The sequence below is a fragment of the Procambarus clarkii genome, chromosome 42, assembly GCF_040958095.1.
Source record: "Procambarus clarkii isolate CNS0578487 chromosome 42, FALCON_Pclarkii_2.0, whole genome shotgun sequence".
In the NCBI taxonomy this organism is placed as follows: Eukaryota; Metazoa; Arthropoda; class Malacostraca; order Decapoda; family Cambaridae; genus Procambarus; species Procambarus clarkii.
The window spans coordinates 27,510,796-27,520,763 of NC_091191.1; the positions used below are offsets into that span (position 1 = coordinate 27,510,796).

Consider the following 9,968-nt stretch of genomic DNA (forward strand, 5'->3'; position numbering starts at 1 on the left):
GGTCCGAAAATAGCATATAGTTCAAATGCCTTTTGTCTTTGTCAATATATTCATGTGGTTGCCAGACAGGAGTAGCACAAGGCAATATCCGTCAACTGTTCCTGAGTTCATCAGCGGAATATTGCGAACGGGGGAACAATATCCGGCCAGAGATTAATTTTTCAGGTTGCTTGCAAAGCGCCGGAACAAAATCCTTGTCTCGTTCCCCTGTAAGTGTGGAGGGAGATGGTGGCAGGAGTAGCGGGAGTGTCTTCAACAAATCTGTCAAATTTTATGTATTCTTCATCCTACAGAAAGTGTCTATGTCTTTACTGCGTTGACTTGTGCCTATGTAACGTTTATCTGTGTCTTTTTATAGACTCGTGGGTTGGTTGGTGTTGTCGTCGTCGATCCTTCTCTATGGACAACCCAACCCACAACTCGGCAGAGTGCTTATACTAGGAGATCACCCTTGGCGCTTCTGGCTCTTGGAGAGGGGCTCAACGTCACACGCTTAGGGGATGCGGCTCCAACACTTAGCCTCGTTGTCACGTGCACACACCCACTCGAGCCGCTGTGACTCCCCACTCTCTCCTTAGGTGATATGATCTCCTCGATCCCCCTTTGACTTATTAATATTACCTTCTACCCTGTCCACAGCAGTGGTTCTTGGCTCTTTCTCTCTCCTTCTTTACTACCTCCTGGGAAGCCTCACTAGGACAAGGGCAAACACCAGCAAATTGTGACACATTTACTTGACAAGGCACATATACGATACATACACACATATAATAATAATGAATCCTATACTCTATAATATCACAATCAGGTTGCACTCCAACACCATCAGAACTCTATTATCAGCTTATCAAGGGGTATCCTATCTCCTGGTTCGCCACCTGATACCATTAACCTCCTCAAGTTGGTCAAGCCTACATACACTGTTGCACTATCAGCAAGATAATGTATATATAGAAAATCAGCATTTGAATGCAATAACATATACCAGTATAAATGTTCATTGATACTTCAGTATAAAAAATTCCTTGACATAAGAATGCCAACAGTCACTCACCTCTCACTGCGTCTTGCACGCTAATGACAACCAAACACTATCAACTCCCTACTAGTAATCCACCAGAACTTCCCCTTCCACCTCTGGAAGTTCACAACCCTAATATCCTTAGGTTCTTCCGGGCTTCACTACCAGGATCCTCTGCAGCTCCTCCCGGCTGCTATCATGAAGTTTCCTTGTGTAACTACGGTGCTTCACCCTTCTGTTAGGTTCTTCCACAGCTCTCTTGGCTGCTACACCACCTCTACAGAAGCACGTGACACTCCTCTTCACTGCTGCTTCTCCTCACAGCTCGAGGTCCTCTGCTCCACTACCTTGGAGTCTCATCAGCTACATCATCTGCTGGCTTCGAAGTTCTCAGCAACTTCTTCCCCAAAGACAAACCTGCAACCCATCGACGTTCCAATAAAATGTTCCCCATTAACACATAAACAAAAATAACCACACAATATGCTTGCCTCAAACCTCTATCTGTTCTCTACATACAGTGAGAGTGGACTCCCCCGTTTTGGGCGGGTCCATACTCCACCTCGCCTGGCGGCGGCGTCCTCACTCGCTGGGAGGGTCTTCCTCCATCCGGAGCCAGGCTCCCTCAGTCGTCCGCCAGAGCTCAGAGAGGACGGACGTCGCTCCGTGCTCCTCCCTCTTCACTCTCCTATTTCAGGCCTTCTGCCTTATTAAAACATGTCTAACCTATAAATAAACATTGCTACTGTCGCTGGGCACACGACCAACTACAATGCAATCACTATGAACTGGCGTATATCGTGCTTACCACAGAACGTCTGGTCGAGGGCGCTTCTTCCTCTGACGAGGTTTGGTCAGGGCGCTCCACGGCCCACAATAATGCCTCCGGGCGGCTTAATATTCACTAATTATCGTCCACGACTTGAGACCACACGTCCCCAGCTCTATTCCACAGCTGGTACGTCTGCACACTTCTCTTCTCTTAGAGATATATCACTAGGGGTTCCCTTCTGACGGGAGCTCAACGGAGCGCGGCTTCCCCCTGCGATGTCTGGCACTCAAGTGAGGTCAAGGTCCTCCAGAAGCGAGCCTCACGCCTCCAGCAAAATGTCCACATCTCCTAGCCCGTCATTTATCTATTTTCTTCTGCATTGCCCATAATCTCAAACTGTTACACATATCCAACCAACTATTTTACATATGCGTTATCACCTCAATACTTGCTAGACCTTCTAGTTAGGTCAGGCTTGCTGAATAACTCTCAAGAAGGGAGACTCGTTTCTCCTGCAGGCTGAGATCATAACACTCCCCTCCCCTTATTTTTGAGAGTTATTCTAGTGGCTAGGCTCGAGATAACGCATCAGCCACTACATTGTCTCGCCCTCTTATGTGCGTTATCACCAGGTCATACTCTTGGAGCGATAAAAACCATCTGGTTAATCTCTGGTTTGCATGCTTCATTTTCTTCAGGAAAACTAGGGGATTATGGTCTGTATACACCGTTACTGGGTGTCCTCCCCCACTCACATACACTTCAAAATGTTTCAATGCCATCACCAGGGCCAAAGTCTCTTTCTCGACTGTACTGTACGACCTCTGGTGCTTAACGAACTTCTTCGAGAAGAAGGACACGGGGCGGTAAATTCCATCATTCTGCTGCGTCAGTACAGCTCCGGCCCCTATATCACTGGCATCTACAAATAACGTAAATGGCGCTTCAAAATCTGGCGACACTAGTACAGGTGCCCCAGTCAACAGTCTTTTGGTCTTCTCAAACGCTTCTTGTGCTGTTCCATTCCACTCCCACTTCTTGCTCTTTGATAGCAAACTCGTCATAGGAGCGGCTATGGTGGAGAAATTTTCACAGAACTTCCGGTAATACCCAATCATACCGAGGTATCTCAACAATTCTTTCTTACTCCTGGGCACCGGGAAGTTGTCAATGGCCTCCACCTTTGTTCTTACCGGAGCAACCTCGCCTTGCCCTACTATATATCCAAGGTACTCCAGGCGGGCTCTCCCGAACTCGCTTTTTGCCAAGTTGATCGTCATGTTGGCCTTCTCCAAACGATCGAACAAATCTAAAAGTCGATCCACGTGATCCTTCCAGGAATCAGCGAACACCACAATATCATCGATGTACACTGCACATCCGGTCGCGCCTTGTAATACCTGATTCATTACTCGTTGAAAACAACTACCACTATTCTTCATTCCGAACGGCACCACTTTATATTGGTACAAGCCGTCGGGAGTCACGAACGCTGAGATCCTCTTGGCCTCCTCAGACAGGGGAATCTGGTAGTATCCCTTCAACAGGTCTATCTTCGAGACATACCGTGCACTCCCAATCCGATCTATGCAATCGTCAATGCGCGGTATCGGAAACGAGTCAGCGACCGTGAGTGCATTCACTTTCCTATAATCGGTACAGAACCGGTACGTGCCGTCACTCTTCTTCACGAGGAGGCACGGCGAACTCCAGTCACTGTCGCTAACCTCTGCCAAGTCGTTATCTAGCAGATACTTTACTTCTGCTCTCATTGCCGCTGCTTTCTCCGGGTTTACTCTGTAAGGGTGCTGCTTGATGGGCTCAGCACTCCCCACATTCACTTCGTGCACCGTTCCGCGGTGTCTTCTAGGCACGTCCGTGAATAACGACTTATTCCTCCGTAGGATCTCCACTAGCTCCTGGCGTTGGTCATCCTCCAAATGACCCAGACGCTCACCTATCTTGGCCAGGCTTTCTGTATTTGATATCTTCGCGCCATCGGCCCTCTCTAACTTACAGTTCTCCTCTTCTATTCCTTTGCCGTCTCCTCCACACAGCACCGTCGCCTGCAATGGGGTTTCCATCGGTTCTTCATCGCCTAGAGGCTTATCTCCGTCGTAGTACCTCTTTATCATGTTCACGTGGCAAACCTGTGACTTCCTCGGACGATCTGGCATGTGGATTACATAATTCACATCCCCTAATGCCTTCTGGATGGTATATGGTCCACAAAATCTCGACTCGTATATACTTCCTTTTACCGGTAGCAAGACTAACACCTGATCTCCTTCTTGAAATTTCCTGCCCTTCGCCTTCCTGTCGTGGTACCTTACCATCTCTGCCTGGGATGTCCTCAAATTTTCCTTGGCCAAATCTCTGGCCCTAGAGAGTCGCTCTCTAAAAGTCTTCACATATTTCCCCACATCCACCTTAGGCCTATCCACGGTGAGCTGCTCCTTCAGCGCGCCCACTGGGCTCCTCACGGAGTGTCCGTACACCAGTTGAAATGGGGTGAATCCGAGTGATTCTACTACCGCATCCCTGATGGCGAACAACACGGATGGTAATGCCTCGTCCCAACTACTCCCTTCCTCAGCGCAGTATATCCTCAACAAGCTCTTTAGCGTTCCATGGAAACGCTCCAATGCTCCCTGCGACTGAGGGTGATACGGTGACGAGCGCACTTGCTCTACTCTCCATCCTTTCACAGTTTCCCTAAACAACTTCGACTGGAAGACACTCCCCTGGTCCGTCTGGATAACCTTGGGCATTCCTACCCACGCAATGTAGTTCTGTAGTCTATCCAGAACGGCTCTCGACGTCACTCTTCTCAGAGGGATTGCTTCAGGGAAACGGGTGGCCGTGCACATTATGGTCAGTAAGTACTCGTGGCCTTTTCTGGTCCTCGGCAACGGACCTACACAGTCTATCAAGACTCTCTCAAAAGGCTCGCCAAATGCCGGTATGGGCTTTAAGGGTGCCTTTGGTATAGCCGGAGCCGGCTTACCTGCACGTTGGCACGCCAAACATGTCCTACAATATTTCTTTACCTCCTTCCATACGTTCGGCCAGTAGAAGTGCTCCTGCACCTTATTTAAGGTCTTCTTCACCCCCAAGTGCCCTGCCATATCTACGGAGTGGGCTAGTTCTAACACAGCCGCCCTAAACTCCTTCGGCACTAACACTTGGTGCTTCTCCAACCATACCTTATCTGCGCCGGCTTTGTCCGGTCGCCATTTCCTCATTAGTACATCATCGTCCAAGTAGTAATACACGGGGGACTCCGGACATGAATTTCCCCCTTTTGCCTCCCTGATTAGATCTATAAACTCCTCTTTCTGAGCCCTAATCAGGTCCGCTCGGTTCACGCTGAACTTTTCAGGTAGGGTCATTTTCACTTCCTGTCTCCTCGAATCCTCATTCTTCTGAGCTCGATCTTCGTCGAACAGCCCAGACATGTCCATGTTGACCCCCTCCCTTGGTGGAGTCGACACTGCCATATCATCTCCAATGTCTTCCTCGGCGGCTACGTCCGACTCTGTCACTACACAGGCCGGGTATACGATGACTTGACTGTCCTCTGCCTCATCTTCAAGGATGCTGGCTAGATCTGTCTTGTCCGGCGTTCCACTTGTACCGCGGTCCTTCTGGTTCACCTCCGGCACAGCTTTTACTATCAGCTCTGGCAGCACCTTGGACCCACACAAGTCGTTCCCCAGGATCACTTGGACTCCTGGAACAGGTATGTTGGGGCACACTCCCAACATCACCTCCGCCGACAAATAATCTGACTTCAACTGGACAGCACATACGGGCATGTCACTCTTAGACAACAACCCATGAACCTTTATCCTCCTACTGCCAGCTAACAGTCGATCATTTTTTATTAGGCCTCTCAGAATCAAGCTCTGATTGGCTCCAGTATCCCTGAGGATACTAACCTCCACCTCGGGTTGACCTTCTATGCCGACCCAACCTTTACTAATGAACGGCCTATACCGCTCGTTCATCAAATCTACCTTCTGTGGTTTGTCTTGTTGTACATCAATGTACTTCTTCCGGGGATCACATGTCGTCAGGGTCACGACTCTCTTGCCCTGCCGACAATCTCGCATCATGTGACCTGATCTGTTGCACTTGTAGCATCTCATTTGGGAGAAATCTCTCCTATACGCCCCCGAGTAGCTCTGACTCTGCCCACTCGTATTGGAGTTCCTCGGGCCAGATGTACTACTCATACTCTGTGGAGCTTCATTGGACTCTTGTCTCCTCTGCACACTTTTATTTTCCTGCTTACCTCCAGCAGGCGGACTCAGCAACTTTCCTTCCTGGGGCTTAAAACTAGCTGGTCTGCTTGTCTGCCCCCCAAAACTTCTTCCTCCCCAGACTCCACTGGGTCTGCTATTGCTGCGTCTCGCCTCGCTTCTCACTCTGTTCTCCCTTAAGCTCTTGTACGCTTCAGTAATCATATCCGCCCTATCTGCGGCATCTTTCACCTCCTTTATCCCTGCTTCTTGGATCTTGAACTTTGTTTCGGGATGCATCATCTCCAAGAACTTCTCCATGACCATCAGTTGCTTCAGGTCAGCATAAGATCCAACTCCAGCAGCCTCAATCCACTTCTGGAATCGTCTTTCCAGATCTCTTGCTGTCTCAGCAAACGTACATGCTCCAACTTTGATCATTTCTCTGAAGCGCTTCCTATAAGCCTCTGAGGTTAACTGAAACGAGCGCAATATGCTGCTCTTTACTGTGGCGTAATCCTGGCACTCTTCCAGTGACAATTGGGTGTACGCCTCCCTGGCTGCACCGGTCAATCTTAACTGGACCAGCTGGGCCCATTCCTCCTGTGGCCACTCCTTGATGCTGGCTACTTTCTCAAAATGCTCGAAGAAGCTCTCTGCCTCTTCGGGAACAAACAAGGGAATGTCCTTCTCCCTAACCCTAACATCTGGTGGGTGTGATACCTGGGTGGTGCTCTCTGGCAACCCATGTTCAATCCTTTGTTCAGCCAAGGTTCTATTCGCTTCTATCTGCATTTGTTTTGTTCTCTCTTTTTCTTTTTCGACCTGGGCTTTTTCTTTTTCGACCTCTAGTCTTGCTTTCTCTTTTTCTTTCTCTTGTTCCAACTCCAGTTCTCTTATTCTGGTTTTCTCTTTTTCTACTTCCAGTTTGGTTTTCTCGGCTTCATTTTTCATCTGGAGTTCCAATTTCATCTTTTCCAGCTGGAACTGTCTCTCCTTGTCCTCTCGTTGTTGCTGCATCTGGAGCTCTAACTGGAATCTCTCCAAGCTCCTATTTCGGCTACTCCTGCTACTGCGGCTACTCCTGCTGCTCCTACTTGATCCCTGGGATCTCACGTCATCCTGCCCATCATCCTCCTTTCCACTTTCAGCTCCTTTCTGGGCTCCTTGTTCTGCCGCTTCACTTTTGGCTCTTGACTGCCTCAGGATCTCATCCTTCATCCCAGCTACTTTAGATGCTTTCAACCTGATGCCACATTTTTCTGCTATTTGTTTCAATTGATCCCTCGTGCAACCTTCCAAGTCCTCAGGCTTGCCTGACTCCACAAATGCTTGCACCTTATCCATCTTTGTCCTGTGAGTCTTCCCAAGAGAGAATATACACCTGCCGTCACACAGTTTATTTCAGCAAGGGTGTACAAATCCACTCTTGGACAGGGTGTGGGTGTGTCAGTTCACTCTCCCGGACAGGCCCCCAATTTTTTATAGACTCGTGGGTTGGTTGGTGTTGTCGTCGTCGATCCTTCTCTATGGACAACCCAACCCACAACTCGGCAGAGTGCTTATACTAGGAGATCACCCTTGGCGCTTCTGGCTCTTGGAGAGGGGCTCAACGTCACACGCTTAGGGGATGCGGCTCCAACACTTAGCCTCGTTGTCACGTGCACACACCCACTCGAGCCGCTGTGACTCCCCACTCTCTCCTTAGGTGATATGATCTCCTCGATCCCCCTTTGACTTATTAATATTACCTTCTACCCTGTCCACAGCAGTGGTTCTTGGCTCTTTCTCTCTCCTTCTTTACTACCTCCTGGGAAGCCTCACTAGGACAAGGGCAAACACCAGCAAATTGTGACACATTTACTTGACAAGGCACATATACGATACATACACACATATAATAATAATGAATCCTATACTCTATAATATCACAATCAGGTTGCACTCCAACACCATCAGAACTCTATTATCAGCTTATCAAGGGGTATCCTATCTCCTGGTTCGCCACCTGATACCATTAACCTCCTCAAGTTGGTCAAGCCTACATACACTGTTGCACTATCAGCAAGATAATGTATATATAGAAAATCAGCATTTGAATGCAATAACATATACCAGTATAAATGTTCATTGATACTTCAGTATAAAAAATTCCTTGACATAAGAATGCCAACAGTCACTCACCTCTCACTGCGTCTTGCACGCTAATGACAACCAAACACTATCAACTCCCTACTAGTAATCCACCAGAACTTCCCCTTCCACCTCTGGAAGTTCACAACCCTAATATCCTTAGGTTCTTCCGGGCTTCACTACCAGGATCCTCTGCAGCTCCTCCCGGCTGCTATCATGAAGTTTCCTTGTGTAACTACGGTGCTTCACCCTTCTGTTAGGTTCTTCCACAGCTCTCTTGGCTGCTACACCACCTCTACAGAAGCACGTGACACTCCTCTTCACTGCTGCTTCTCCTCACAGCTCGAGGTCCTCTGCTCCACTACCTTGGAGTCTCATCAGCTACATCATCTGCTGGCTTCGAAGTTCTCAGCAACTTCTTCCCCAAAGACAAACCTGCAACCCATCGACGTTCCAATAAAATGTTCCCCATTAACACATAAACAAAAATAACCACACAATATGCTTGCCTCAAACCTCTATCTGTTCTCTACATACAGTGAGAGTGGACTCCCCCGTTTTGGGCGGGTCCATACTCCACCTCGCCTGGCGGCGGCGTCCTCACTCGCTGGGAGGGTCTTCCTCCATCCGGAGCCAGGCTCCCTCAGTCGTCCGCCAGAGCTCAGAGAGGACGGACGTCGCTCCGTGCTCCTCCCTCTTCACTCTCCTATTTCAGGCCTTCTGCCTTATTAAAACATGTCTAACCTATAAATAAACATTGCTACTGTCGCTGGGCACACGACCAACTACAATGCAATCACTATGAACTGGCGTATATCGTGCTTACCACAGAACGTCTGGTCGAGGGCGCTTCTTCCTCTGACGAGGTTTGGTCAGGGCGCTCCACGGCCCACAATAATGCCTCCGGGCGGCTTAATATTCACTAATTATCGTCCACGACTTGAGACCACACGTCCCCAGCTCTATTCCACAGCTGGTACGTCTGCACACTTCTCTTCTCTTAGAGATATATCACTAGGGGTTCCCTTCTGACGGGAGCTCAACGGAGCGCGGCTTCCCCCTGCGATGTCTGGCACTCAAGTGAGGTCAAGGTCCTCCAGAAGCGAGCCTCACGCCTCCAGCAAAATGTCCACATCTCCTAGCCCGTCATTTATCTATTTTCTTCTGCATTGCCCATAATCTCAAACTGTTACACATATCCAACCAACTATTTTACATATGCGTTATCACCTCAATACTTGCTAGACCTTCTAGTTAGGTCAGGCTTGCTGAATAACTCTCAAGAAGGGAGACTCGTTTCTCCTGCAGGCTGAGATCATAACAGTCTGTGTGGCAGTTTGTGTCTGTCTGCTTCTCTGTACAGCTTTTTTCTGTGTCAGTCTTCTTCTTTGTCTAGTGTTGGTCTGTGTCTTTCTGTTTATTTGTGTAGCATTGTGTGAGTTTGTGGTCTGTGTGTCAATCTCAGCATCTTCCTGTTCCTCCATATATGTTATTGTCTAGATATTTACCCTTGAATATTTTCAAATTTTCTCCATTCTGTCCTCTCTAATTCTATATTATAAATTTTCTTATCTCTATGTACTTTTAGTGTACCTATACGACAGAACGTCTGTTTGTTCATCTGTCCAAAGTGGGAGGCCAGACAGATACCTTCCTTGTTTAGCTTCCGGGGATCAACAGCCCCGCGGCCCGGTCTCTGACCAGGCCTTCCTTCTGGCCAGCCGCACCCAAATTTTAAGAGGAAGTCATCTTGGATACGGCACGGATATAGGTTGATCGATATAGGCCTAAGTAAACA

General features: G+C 48.5%; 2 long non-coding RNA genes across 2 annotated transcripts; both read right to left on the reverse strand.

Annotated features, from left to right (window-relative positions):
- Positions 1 to 716: 716 nt before the first annotated feature.
- Positions 717 to 2,379, reverse strand: LOC138373616 (uncharacterized). Its single transcript, XR_011231275.1, has 2 exons — positions 1,830 to 2,379; positions 717 to 1,438 (listed from the first exon to the last, which is right to left on the reverse strand). It is a non-coding gene; the product is annotated as an uncharacterized lncRNA (long non-coding RNA).
- Positions 2,380 to 7,883: 5,504 nt separating this feature from the next.
- LOC138373617 (uncharacterized) lies at positions 7,884 to 9,455 on the reverse strand. Its single transcript, XR_011231276.1, has 2 exons — positions 8,997 to 9,455; positions 7,884 to 8,605 (listed from the first exon to the last, which is right to left on the reverse strand). It is a non-coding gene; the product is annotated as an uncharacterized lncRNA (long non-coding RNA).
- Between the last annotated feature and the right edge of the window lie 513 nt (positions 9,456 to 9,968).